At 45.5% G+C, this 14123-nt stretch overlaps 1 protein-coding gene across 1 annotated transcript in view; it reads right to left on the bottom strand.

The window, feature by feature from the left end:
- LOC112115753 (transcriptional repressor CTCF) overlaps positions 1–14083 on the bottom strand; it is a 52226-nt gene extending 38143 nt beyond the window's left edge. The window contains exon 1 of the mRNA XM_026653884.1: positions 14054–14083. The gene's annotated coding sequence lies outside the window, so the exon portion shown is untranslated. The remainder of the gene's footprint in view (positions 1–14053) is intronic.
- Between the last annotated feature and the right edge of the window lie 40 nt (positions 14084–14123).

The raw sequence follows: 14123 nt of genomic DNA, 5'->3' as shown, positions 1-14123 counted from the left end.
TGACGGAAGCGGGGTTGGAGAGCAGGATCACGTACCTCCATCTCTAAAGGGGTGCACTAATGGCAGGACAGACACCAGTGTCTCCCTTCCCCTAAATAAATACTTAGCAGGGAGGACACAGACACCCACATCTTCCTGCTTCACCAGCTGAAGATAGGCTGAGGGGAAGAAACATCCCCCACCACAACAATTTGCCCCATCTGTGTGGACCACTCAGAACAAATATCTCCCAAAAAGTTACAGATGGCAGGGGAAGGAGGGAGTTCTCAGACAAGTCAGCCATATGAGCATTTGATAGCTGACTCTACTGAGGTGAGGTTATTGATTTCTCTCTTCTCTGCTCTGGCAGCACCTTGATCCACTACGGGAAAGGAAAACAGATGTGTGTCCAGTCGCCGCACTGAACCAAGGATTTCTTTCACCCAATTTCTGAAAAGGTGAGGTAGCTAGACACCACTCCGGTTTTCTCTACCCTCTTGTTACAGATCAAAGAACTGACAGAGCAGGGAGAAGTCAACAGCAGTCATGCCTTAGCACAAGGTGGCCAACTTGAGCCTGAAAAGGAGCCAGAATTTACCAATGTACATTGCAAAAGAGCCACAGTAATACGTCAGCAGCCCTCCATCAGCTCCCTCCGCCTCCCACCCACTGGCAGCCCTGCCAGTCAGCGCCTCTCCCCGCACCTCCTGATCAGCTGTTTTGTGGTGTGCAGGAGGCTCTGGGGGGGGGAGGAGCGAAGGCACAGCAGGCTCAGGGGAGGGGGCGGGAAGGGGTGGAGTGGGAGCAAGGCCTGTGGCAGAGTCAGGGGTTGAGCAATGAGCACCGCCCGGCACATTGGAAAGTTGGCGCCTGTAGCTCCAGCCCTGGAGTCGGTGCCTATACAAGGAGCCGCATATTAACTTCTGAAGAGCCGCATGTGGCTACAGAGCCACAAGTTGGCCACCCCTGCCTTAGCAGGAGGGAGTAGACATGGCTGAGTGTTTGAACCTGCCCCTCCTTGCTGGCTACACAGGGCTCCCTTCTGCTCTACAGTTAAAAAGCATCTAAAACATAATAGGCTTACTGACTATATACCAGGGATGTAAAATACACAATGTGGTGCTCATTTTCAATAGGATAGCCTTTCCTGTCTGTTTTTAAAATAAATAACTATAATACGGAACTCTTATATAGCATTTTTTGTCCATCATTCTCCAAGTACTTTACATGTGAGAAATACATTATCACCCCCACTCTATAGATGGGGAAACTGGAGCACAGAGAGATGAAGTGACTTGTCACCACAAGGGGAAGAGCGAAGTCCCAGGCCAGTGCCCTACCCACTGAGCCATAATTAAGATCCTGTGTAAAACACAATTTCACAGGCTTAACGGAAATTGAGAGATTAGCCCAATCCCATCATTTTTCCAACATTAGGGGAAAACTGCAGCTGTTTGGGCTGTGGGAGAGAATTGGCAGCCATATCTATCCCATGAAATTCAAACATACCCATGATGCTGCCATGATTTAAAAACAAACAAACAAACAAACAAAAAAAACTGTGATTATACAGGGTCTTAACCATGTTTCCCCAACAAGCAACTGTGCTTCTTTCAAGAACTTAAAGATGCTAAACTGAACAATGGGTGAATCTAATTCTTCTGTAGACACTTTTTTTTTCAACAAATTTTCAAATATAGCAGCGGCAAGTGTCTTGATTAAACAAATAAAATCTATATTGCAAGCAGATTCAAATATTCTGACAGACTATTTCCTTTCTTTTCAAGGGGAAGCCACCTTTCTCCAAAATGCTGTAGTTTTGACTGCTCAGGAAATTGAGAAAAAAATTGTTCCTTACACAGTAAGAGCTGGGAGTTCATTTATGCTACCTCGTTGCTAGTGGAATGGAGAGAGAATTCCTAAGTGAGAGTTTTTCAGAAACTGGTCTGTGTAATATACTTCTCCAGTTCTTCCCGAGAGGCTAGATCTTCACTGCAGAGTTAATTCAACTTATCTACGCTGGAGTTAGCCTCGCTTGAGTGAGGCTACGTCTACATTACAAGCGACTAAAGTGGCACAGCTTTACTAGTGTGTAGTATAGACACACTATAGCGACAGAAGAGGTTTTTCTGTTGCTGTAGTAAATCCACCTCTCTGAGAGGCAATAGCTAGGTAGATGGAAGAATGCTTCCATTGACCTAGATGTATCTACCCTAAGGATTAGGTTGACCTAACTACATTGCACAAGGCATGACATTTTTTACAGCCCTGAGCAATGCAGTTAGGTCGACCTAAATTTTAAGTATAGACCTGACCTGAGAATGGTCACATGGCGAAACAATGTTTGAGCAGTACCGAGTGCCTGGATTACTGCACTGAATGACTGAATTAGCAGCACAGAGCTGTAGCCCATTCCCTTGATGGGCCTGCCAACTTGAGTAAAAAGCACCATCATAGTTGGGCTAAGGATTTGTGTGTGGGGATGGGACTTGATTTAGAAGCAACACCAAGCAACAACTCGAGTTAACTCTGCAGTGAAAAGACCTGTGTCTCAGCCTGATCTTTTCCCCTTGAACATTGTATGTGTTTCTAATACCTTGGTTGTGCATCTTTCTGCTTTCCCTATGCAGCATTCCACAGAGAAGAAGTCTTTCTAAGAGGCACTGTAGAATGGATTTATATTTTTCTTTTCTCTCTCTCCTTCTAATTTCTCTCTCCCAACTATGGTCTCCCTCCTTCTCCACAATAAAAACCTCTGGGTCATGGAAATAGTAAAGAATTACTGGTCCTCTTAGCCAACTCCCCATTCTGTCTCCACTCCCAATATCACAATAAAAAGAATTTTTAAAAAAAGGTATCTTGCCAAAGAAGCAAGAATTCAAACAGGCTGGCAGCCAAGATGGATAAAAATCAATGGTTTAAAAAAATAGATTTTTTAAAATTTAAATTAAATACGGGTTTGTTTTTTTAAAATAAATATATTTAAAATTAAATTTAAAATTATTGGAACCCATGCTAAGTCTTAAACCTATTCTAAGCTATTAAACCTATTTAAATTAAATAGAAAAAATAATATTAAGCAGTACATGGCTGCTGCCAAGTTTTAAAGAAAGTTAAACTGCTGAACTGATGGAAGGCACAGACTAGGCACCTGGAACCAGAGTTTGCTGAAGTGCTAAACCAGCTTTTGACAGCAGTAGCCTCTTCTGCAAGTGCAAAGAGAATATTTTCTTGATTTCAGTTTGTTCAACACATTCAGTTCAACAACTAGTTCATTCAAAGTTAAGAAAACAATTGGGAGTTGAAAAAGGAGAAAAGCTTGTTTTCCTCTTCCAATCTATGAATAAAGATGAGATGTGAAAGGATGAGATCTACTAGTTCTAAAATCTTGAAGGACTTGGTGACCAGAAACAATTAGTTCAATTCTTTAACTACTGACAATACGTCCTATGTTTAAGAAATAAGTTGGGTCCAGATTTTTAAAAGTATTTAGGTGGTGCCTAAATGATTTAGGAGCCTAAATCATAGTGCCCTAATCCCTTTTTAAAGTAAGATGTAGGTTTCTAAATTGATTAGGAGTTGCAGTGCTGAGCACAGTAATGCCTAAATACCTTTAAAAATCCGGGCCTTAGTTTTAAATACACAACATATTCTGATAAACTTCCCTCTCCCGAATGTATCCAGCACTTTTAAGGTATAATGTAGACATTCACAGAGTTAACTTACATCGTTAAATAAATGTGTATAGATAAAATGTACCTTCCTGGTAAGCAAAAGGAAGCACCAAATTTAGTATAAAGGCTATGTTTAGCTGCAAACAAGATGTTTTATTGGGTATCAACTAATGAAAATCAACCTTTCTTTAGGAAAACTGAACAATACAAATAAAAAAAGAAAAATTAAAATCATTGATTTAAATCAAGATTTCCTGCTTGCTGATTTAAATCATTATTTAAATAGGTGGTTTAAATTGATTTAAATCAAAGCAATCCATACTGCTGGCAGCTCTTCTTGTGAGAGTTCTTTCCTAAAGACTAATCAGAGTTCATCTCTTACCGGTACTTCCTACCCTTCCGTAATATGTACAGAATGGGAAAACAGGTGGTACTGCATGTCGTACTTCTGGAGTTAAGCATTTTCTGCTTATTCCCCCACTGAACAAGGTACTGAACTGTTCTTCTGAGTCAAGAAAATTTTAAACTGCCCTTGGTACATTACCACAGTCTGAAATGTATCCTGTTTACTATGTCTTCCACACATTTGCTATGTCTAGAATTGTTTTTCAATAATTCAGTGTTGTCTTGTACATATAATGTATTCTGCAAGTACATAAATACATGGAATGAGATTTCTGAAGTTCTAAGTTTTGGGGGGTTTTTTTGCAATAGTTACATATGTTTTAAAGTATATGTTGAAAAAATCATTAAGCTTCATCCTCTGCCCATCCTTACCTTAGGCCTCTCCAGCAGTCTGCCAATCACCCCAATTGTGGCAAACCATGTAGTTTTTTTAGAATGTGGACCGATATTTATAAGGCTCTAGGGCAAAGAAACACGTTCTTTGTTTCATTCATTTACCCAAGTCAGGTCTCTAAGTGAAAAGTTGGTTGTGAGCAGAGAAAATTGCTAAGAGCTCTTCTATTGATTATGAGTTTTGTGACAGATCATTTTTACATACAGCAGTTTGGAGGTCCCAGATCACAGCTGAGAGCCTATTATGGTAGAATCCACATAATCTTTGACAATTATGTAAAATACTGTTTGTGACATGAAGGTAAAACAGGTAGTCCAAAGACAAAGATCAATCTATGTAGAAAGTAACCATTCTTCCCAACAAATAAACCTATTATTATAGAATAGGTTAGAATGTTAAAAATCACAATATTGCATCATAAAGATCAATCTTTATATCTAGTACATTTAACCTGTGTTCTCAAGTATAAAAGGGAATCTCCAGACACACCAACACCTATAGAACATTCCCAGTGCAAAGAGCCCAATCCTGTTTCTGGCCAGTTTCAAGGAGAAAGCTCCTACGGTTCTAACCTCAGAGGCCTTGCTTTCACTTAAGATTTTCCTCTATTACACTACTATCAATGGTAGCAAAGGTAAACGAGCACAATATAAATAGGGCCCTACCAAATTCATGGCCATGAAAAACACGTCACAAACCATGAAATCTGGTCTCCCCCTGTGAAATCTGGTGTGTGTGTGCTTTTATCCTATACTATACAGAATTCACAGGGGAGATCAGCATTTCTCAAACTGGGGGTCCTGACCCAAAAGGGATTTGGGGGGGGTGTCAAGATTATTTTAGGGGGGTTATTTTAGGTATTGCCTCCCTTACTTATGCGCTGCCTTCAGAGCTGGGCAGCCAGAGAGTGGCGGGCTGTTGACTGAGGGCCCAGCTCTGCAAACAGTAGCACAGAAGTAAGGGTGGCAATACCATACCATGCCATCCTTACTTCTGTGCTGCTGCTGGCGGCAGCTCTGCCTTCAGAGATGGGATCCTGGCCAGCAGCCACCGCTCTCCAGCTCAGAAGGTAGCACCATCACCAGCAACAGCACAAAAATAAGGGTAGCAGTACTGCGATCCCCCCCCCACCTCCCAACTCCTTTTTGGGTCAGGACCCTTACAACTACAACACTGTGAAATTTTAGACTTAAATAGCTGATGAAATCATGAAATTTATGAATTTAAAAATCCTATGACTGTGAAACTGACCAAAATGGATCCTGAATTTGGCAGGGCCCTAAATATAAACAAGCTGCTGATGTTTTAACCCCTTGTAATAAACAGACCTGGTTGGGCAAGATTAAACAACACAGCATTTAATACTAGTAGCCAGTCTATACTTACACTCCTATCATCATTACCACCTGTGGTGCTGCATTGGTGGGAATATAACTGTGGGAAACTACTAAAAATGTTTTGTAATGAGAAAAATCTTTGCTAGAAGAGATCCTCTGATAAGGGATTTTTTTTTGTGGGGATGAAGGGAAATCATCATCAAGAGGCTTTTATAAACGCAGGCTGAGCCCAAACTGCCCACAGGTGGATTAAAGCCTTTTACTACTCCACCCCATTTAGGGCCAACAAGATTTGTTATATAAGTGGAGTCAGCTGCTACTTCTTCCTTCTCTAGCTTCTGTCTGACTATTTCACTACACTGAGGTTTATCAGATGCATGTCATGGTTAACAAGTGATTCAGAAGCCTACACAGTAAGACCAACTTCTAGCAGGCAACAAACAAGGTATGTTTTTGGTACAAGAACTCCAGATTTGTTTGACGCTATGAACCTCCTACAAAAGTAGCTTTGCAACCTGGTATTAGACTGGAACTTAATGTAAAATTGAGTCAAGTTGACTAAACTTTAAGCTCCTGGAAACACAGATACAGATATTTGGTGGAAATAGAACACGTAAAACACAGGAAGGACCCAGTTAAGCATAACTCTTCAATTGGCCTTTTCGGGGAACTAACCGGTTTGGAGAGCTTGACAATGAAAAATCACTTGTTTATTCTAAATGAAATGAGATGGCTTCATTTGAAAATGTTAATATGAGTCAATGACTGACAAATGCAGAATGACCTATTTAATGTTCTCCTTATTGGAGTTAAGACACTGTAGCCCAATATAGTTTAGTACAGCCACTATTAACTCGTTTCATAACTGCATTAAAATGAATAGCAGTCACAGCATACTGAAAAAATGGGTCATTATACTGCTCATGTTGTCCAAACATGAACTAAACTCATATCTTGTTAAACTAGTCGCAGTATACAGCACAGTGTGAGATCTTGAATGTTTGACAGTGACAGCAAAGACTAACTTCATGAAATTCAATATTACATAAAAGAGAAATGCAACCACATTTTTTTACTCTAATATAACATGAACATGTGAACAGACAATGCTCCATCTCCTACAAACCTAAAAACAAACTCACAAGATGAGCATAATTATTATTTGTTGGGCTTCAGAAAAGACCCTGTACAACTTCTGTATTCTTACCAATCAGCATCAGATAACCACATTATAAAGGAACACTAAAGGACTTTCTGGAGTCACATTTATAGGGTGAGGGAAGGTTATAAGCTTAATTCTACATGATGTTCCATGTTCACTTACCAGCAGGGTAGAAGTAAACTGATTAAAAACTCCTAAACTGGGATAAAGACCTACCAGTTGGCTTTTTTGGCCACTCATTCATAAGAGATACTAGAGTGTCGGTCTAAACTAATTTGGGTCACTCAGTGAAGAACAAATGCTCTATTTTTATTTTACCAATCTGAATTATCTCACAACCTTTCTGTAGGTTATCTGAAGAGATGTGGATTTGTTTGTGTTTTTGGGGGGCGGTGGGGGGTGGAGAATAGGGGCAGAGTGAGCAAGTTGTATGAGGCTGTTTCTCCTGAACATAAAGCTACACACTGACTTAGTAAAAGTTAAGGATGAACTTTTTTAGGGAACTATCAGAACATAGCTTTATATTTTTTCAGTGAACTTACTCCTTGAGCCAAACTCTAGCACCATCTCATACAGCTTGACATTTTTTTTTTCCTACAGTGCCTACAGAAAAATTGGAATTGTGTGCTTCTCTGTGGGCCACAAGCTGAGAAACCAGAGTGAAAAGGTGCAAGTCTTACTGTTAAACTTATTCCAACAGTACTGACTGAACCGTGCATATGAAGTGCAGTCAAGTGGTTGAACAGAGGTTTAAACAAGTCAGTTCAGTAAGCTATACTATAAGGTAACCACCAAATTAGAACTCAGGAGGACTTAAAGGACATGAGTAGGGGCCAAAGACTAAGCAGTTTAGTTTGTATGAGTGCACGTGGCAGTGGTGGCTTCTCCATTATCATTATGCATTTCTAAAGTACTCCTGTTCTTAAAGTGTGTGTGTGTGTGTGTGTGTGTGTGTGTTAAGAAGGGAGGAGGGATGCCCCGTGATTACTGCATTCCTAAAGCACTCCTCACCACAAAATCTGGGCACTGTTTATTCTTCAAACACACAGGCAGTCCTATTGGGATATAGGTTGTAGTGGGGGCAAGAGTTGATGTAATAGGAGTATAGCTGTGCTCTCCGAGCCCTAAGCTGACATGGGTGGAAAAACGAATAATGGGAAGCCTTTTAGAAATTTAAGGAGACGGCTGGCAGCAGTACATGTAAGGACCAACGAGCTATGAAATTACAGGAGATTCTAGATGCTAAACAGATGTTCAAGAAAGCTTATGCAAAGCCTTCTCTGCACTGGAGCTTTTTACCCAGTTCACTATTGTTGCCAACACCAGCTCAGCTACACCAGTGCTTGCTATGTTGGGAGCCCTAGTGTAAGTGGCCCATAAGCCATCACCACAACTCTTAGCATCATGCTGATTAGACTTATTCATGCTGATTATTTACTCTGGAGCTTAATGGCAGCCAGCAGCTGGCATAGACTTGGGTTCCCAACTAGGGTGACCAGACAGCAAATGTGAAAAATCGAGACGGGGGTGGGGGGTAATAGGAGCCTATATAAGAAAAAGACTCAAAAATCAGGACTGTCCCTATAAAATCGGGACATCTGGTCACCCTATTCCAACACACATGAACTGGTCTTAACTTAGCAGTAGAATTTTTGGCCTATTTTAGGGCTTGTTTACATTACCTGCTGGATCGACTGGCAGTGATCGATCCAGCGGGGGGGGGGGGTCGATTTATCGTGTCTAGTCTAGACTTACTGCAGTAAGAAGATCTAAGTACGTCAACTTCAGCTACGTTATTCATGTAGCTGAAGTTGCGTAACTTAGATTGATTCTCCCCCTGCCCCAGGTGTAGACCAGGCCTTAACGTGACATGCTTCCACTTCTACACATAGGATATGCATGGATGAGAAGATACTGCTGAGGAAAGGTTTCAGTTTGAAATAACAGGGAAACTTTTTTGGGAAATGGACCTCTGCAACCAAGAGTGGGAGAATTCACTAACTTTGTAAGTGTAAAGGCAGCCTCAGAACTACATCATATAAAGACCTTTTTGTGTTGCTCTTTCTGTAACAGAGCAAAAGAGGCAGGCTGAAACAAATGTTCATGCTTTATGCTCACTTGTATAAAGGCAAAAAGTACTAGAATTTGTGAATGGGCAAAGGCAGACCTAACCTGTGTGGAGTGAGCGTTAACAGAACAGCAATTTTTGCATATAAAACTATAGGTAAAGGACATTAAGTCTTGGGATGGGTGCTCTAAATAAGGGATTTCACAGAAACAATTTCTAGGCAGAGGATTAAGGAAAATTTGTATGAATACCAAAAAAGTGGTGGTCTCCAAGGCATGACAGCAATGAGGACCAGTGAAATATCAAATATCAGAGGGGGACCGTGTTAGTCTGTATCCACAAAAATGAGGTGTCCGGTGGCACCTTAAAGACTAACAGATTTATTTGGGCATAAGCTTTTGTGGGTAAAAAATACTTCAAGTTTTTTACCCACAAAAGCTTATGCTCAAATAAATCTGTTAGTCCACTAGTTCTTAAACTTTTGTACTGGTGACCCTTTTCACATAGCAAGCCTCTGAGTGCGACCTTCCCCTCCTCCCCCCCCCCCTTATAAATTAAAAACACTTAAACATCATTACAAATGCTGGAGGCAAAGCAGGATTTGGGGTGGAGGCTGACAGCTTGGGACCCCCATGTAATAACCTTGCGACCCCCCTGAGGGGTCCCAACCCCCAGTTTGAGAAATCCTGTGTTAGTCTTTAAGGTGCCACCGGACTCCAGTGAGATATCAGAGAAGCAACAAGTAGGGCAGTAATTGGTAACTACACAACCATAAATTAGTTGAGGATCACACCTGGAACATGACCTGCTGATACCATAAACCAGTGGTTTTGAAACTTTTTTTTTCTGGCAACCCAGTTGAAGAAAATTGATGCCCCTGACCCAACAGAGCTGGCGATGAGGGGTTTAGGGTGTGGGGGGGGCTCTGGGTTGGGGTGCAGGAGCGGGTCAGGGCTCTGGGCTGGGGGTGCAGGCTCTGGGGTGGGTCTGAGGATGAGGGGTTTGGAGTGCAGGAAGGGGCTCAAGGCTGGGACAGGGGTTTGAGGTGTGCTCTTACCTCTAGCAGTTCCTAGTCAGCGGTGCCTATCCTGGCACCGTGGACCGCGCTGTGCCCAGGAAGCAGTGAGCAGCAGGTCCGGCTCCTAGGTGGAGGCGCACATGCAGCTCTTGCCCGCAGGCACTGCCCCTGCCCTTAGCTCCCATTGGCAGGAGTGCAGAGCCAGTGCTCAAGGCAGGGGCAGCGCATGGAGTCCTGTGGCCCTCCTGCCTAGGAGCCAGACCTACTGCTGGCTGTTTCTGGGGCACAGACGGTGTCAGAACAGGTAGGGACTAGCCTGCCTTAGCCGGTCAGCACTGCCGCTGGGACTTCTAACAGCCCCGTCAGTAATGCTGACCATAGCTGCTGCAACCCAGTGCCTTGCATTCCATGACCCACTACTGGGTCACAACCCACAGTTTGAAAACCACTGCCATAAGCCAGTTACTCCTGAGGGAATTCTGTGCACAATATTTTAAAATTCTGCAAATTGTTATTTGTCAAATAGATATGGAGGCTCCAGCATGGCACTGGGGAGCACAGGCCACTGGCTACACAGAGGTGGGAGACCATAGTGCAGTTAACCCCTGGGACATGGACTCAGTGGGGAGGCTGCACACAACCCTGACACTACCCAAAGACTGGGCCTGCCCCAGAAACACCCACACCCCAGGGCCTTGCCCTGCTGGGCCAGATGCACCAGGTGTGGGCTGGCAGGATTCAAGTGTGGAGGGGCTTAATGCGGGGGGGATCCAGGTGTGGGTTGAGAGGGTTCTGTGTGGGGCAATCTGGGTGCAGGCAGCTCAGTGGGGATCCGTGTGTGTGTGTGTGTGTGTGTGTGTGTGGGAAATCTGGATGCACCGGGGCTGTGGGGGGGAAGGAGGGGTTCTGGATGTAATGGTAATGGGACTCTGCAGGGGGGGGGGGGTCATCCAGGTGAAGGTGGTTGGGGCTCAGTGGGGTGGGGATCCCGGTGTGGGTGGCTTGTTGGGGTGGTGCAGGGGCAGTGGGGCTCATGGGGGGGTGGGTTCTGAGTGCAGGGGAGGCTTGGCCGGAGGCTCTGGTACGAGGTGGGGTATGGATGCATGAGGGTTGGGCAGATGAAGCAGCTCCCTGTACAGGGATCCCTCCCACTGCAGCTGAGGAGTGATGGGGTGGGGAGCCGTTTGCAGAGCTTCCTGCAGCCAGGGGAGAAATCTGGGGGTGTCTTACCCGGCCCTGGATGCTGTGCAGGGAAAGAGGAAGTCTGGTCCTTCCCAGTCCAGCTGGGATTAGCTGCTGAGCCCAGCACAGGGTAGAAGCCACCAGCCAGGTCTTCCCCAGTCCTGCTTCCTGCCCCACAGTGATTTACTTTGCTGCTGGCTGCCCTGGGCACCTGAAACACATGCTGGGGAGGGTTGCATGATTGCTCTTGTGGCTTCCCTTTACTTCCCTGTCAGTCACTTTTCTGTTGGGGACATAAATTCTACATGTGCAGTGGTGCAGAATTCCCCCAGGAGTAACCAGTGGTTCTCAAACTTTTGTACTGGTGACTGTTTTTACATAGCAAGCCTCTGAGTGTGACACCCCCTTAAATGTATAAAACAGTTCTTAATTTATAACACTATTATAAATGCTGGATGCAAAGCAGGGTTTGGGGTAGAGGCTGACAGCTTGCAACCCTCCCATGTGACCCCCTGAGGGATCCTGGGTTTGAGAACCCCTGCCATAAACAATTTCTTCTTTGAACTGCTCATTCTGGAGGAGACTCCTCACTTAATCTTGAGCTACCTCCAAACAAAAGTTGCACGAGAACCTGTAGAACTACTTCAGAAATATTCATATGAAGTCTGGTCATCTGATTCTGCTGAAAGGTCTCAGCTGAGTTTATGCCCTTTGATACACTTGTCTTTTAAATTAATCTTTGACATTTTCCTCAAACATTCATGTTAAATAAGTGTTCAGAACTTCTGTTGAAAATCTGGCTTAAAAGTAATTTCGCTTCACTGTTCAACTTTTATTCTTAGGATATCATTTTGCTAGTTCTCTAGTCACCAAGACCTATAGTTCAATACAAAAACATCCGATTTAAACATCAGAAAGCAGCACAAATGGACAAGGCCTATTGTTTTGCATATTTCATCTTTAAAGATGCTTTGTTGCTTTCCCATTATTCTCCTTTAACTGCCATCTTTAAGAAAAAAAAATGTTGGGAAAATTAAAGTACCCCTCACCTTTTATTTCAGTACTAAGACTAGACCCTAAGGTGTGGGTGAACTGATTGTACAACTGATTTCAAAGGGACTCTGAATATGCCTTTAACTGCAGGAGCAGGACCACAGAATTGTCTGAAGGAGTAAGCTGTGTATACAAGAACTAGGGTTTTTAAGTAGTCTGTAATTAATAGAACTAGGTAGCTATATGAGAGCTCAAGCCCTGTCATGCATTAAACTAGCTAAACATGAATTCACCAGTCAGTTATCAGTAGTGAAAGAGGTCAATAGCAGTATACCTAAGAATCACTATTAGGCCTTCAATGTGTCAAACTGACAAGGGGAAATGAATAACTATATAGCAAAATTGAACACTAAACTGATTAAGCCTAGTCAAAGTAATGACACACTAAACCTGCTCCAGAAGGACACAAGTAATCAACCACCAACAGATTCAATTTAATGCAGACAACTGCAAGGAAAAGCTTCCGATGGGCACACATTACTAAGTTCTAAATTGGCACTGTATAAACTATTTAAGTTTCATTGTGGACAACTCACAGAACCAGGCAAAGCACCCTAAGTGGTATTAAAATTAACAGTAAATTCAAGAAATTTATACCACGTGACAATTTCACATGTTTTGTGTGTCAGCTTTAGTCTCTTCTCAAAAAGGGCCCACCAGCACTAGCCTTCAAGGGGGAAATTAATTAGAGGCATATGTTGGAGGGCTTGCAGATGAGGCCACGTTCAAGAATTTGAGTGAAAAAGAGTAAAGCCCCCCCAGGTCCGTTAATGGGATAGCTCGTTGTAGGAGACGGTATTTTACTATCTCCTAACCCTGTCTGCTCTTGGCGGGCTGAGGGCAATACGCGCTATAGCCATGGCAGAAGCGGGGGGAAACCATGCTCTTTCTGTTGGCCCTGTAGCCCAGGTTGGTCCTGTCCACGCAGCCCGACCGGCTAGCGTCTAGCGCAGCGCGCTGGGCAGGGGCCAGTCGCTGCCAAGGGAAGGGCGTGCTGTGAAGCAGAGGGAGAAAGGGGTGGCCGGCTCCCTGGCCACAGCCCGGCACTAACCCGAGGAGGCTGGCGGGCGGGCGGGCCGGCCGGCGCGGGTAGGGCAGGGCGGGGGCGCTGGCCAGGCGCGAGCGGGCGCCCCCAGCCGGGCCCGCGCCCAGTGCTGCATGGCGCTGCTCAGCCTGCCTTGCAGAGGGAGCTCGAGTCCCGCTCTGCGCCTCGCCTCGCCGCGCCTCTCACTCCGCAGCGCACACGGCGGCGGCCGGCAGGAGCGGGACACGCAGCCGCCGCCGCGCCAAGTAGGACGCGGCCGGAGCCGGATCGCGGGCCCGGACGTGGGGAGCGGCGAGCCCGCAGCAGGCCGAGCGCCAGGAGAAGGCGGCGGCGCTAACGCAGGTTCGGCGGGAAGGGCTCCGGGGAGGGGGGCGAACCGGCCGCCCTCCGGCAGCGCTGGCCGGGGCGGGGAACGGCCCGGGGGAGCGGGCCGCGGGCCCGGGGTAATTAGCGCCGGCGGCTCCGCGGAGGAAACAAAGGAAGGAAAATGGAGTCCGGGCCGGCGGCCCCGGGCCAGGCGGGGACGGGGCGCTCGGCGGGCCCGGCCGGCCCAGCGCCGCGCTGTGGGGAATGGCGGCGGTAGCAGGCAGGCGCCGGCCGCGCTGGGGACGATAGAGGGAGACAAAGCCCCCTGCTTCCCCGGCGGCGGCCGCTGCGGGGCCCCAGCCAAACCGGAGCCCCATCGTGACACCTAGAGGCCGGAGAAAGCGACTGCAAACCCCCCGCCACCGCTTACCTGCGCCTGGCCCCGCCAGGCCCGCGCCCGCCGCCGAACCCCGCCGCCGCCCCGCGCTGCCCCGGCCCCG

The sequence above is a fragment of the Terrapene carolina genome, unplaced genomic scaffold, assembly GCF_002925995.2.
Source record: "Terrapene carolina triunguis isolate 2854851 unplaced genomic scaffold, T_m_triunguis-2.0 Scaffold167, whole genome shotgun sequence".
Classification (NCBI taxonomy): domain Eukaryota; kingdom Metazoa; phylum Chordata; order Testudines; family Emydidae; genus Terrapene; species Terrapene triunguis.
Note: the sequence above shows the minus strand (reverse complement) of the source record. Positions and strands in the feature narration are given on the sequence as shown.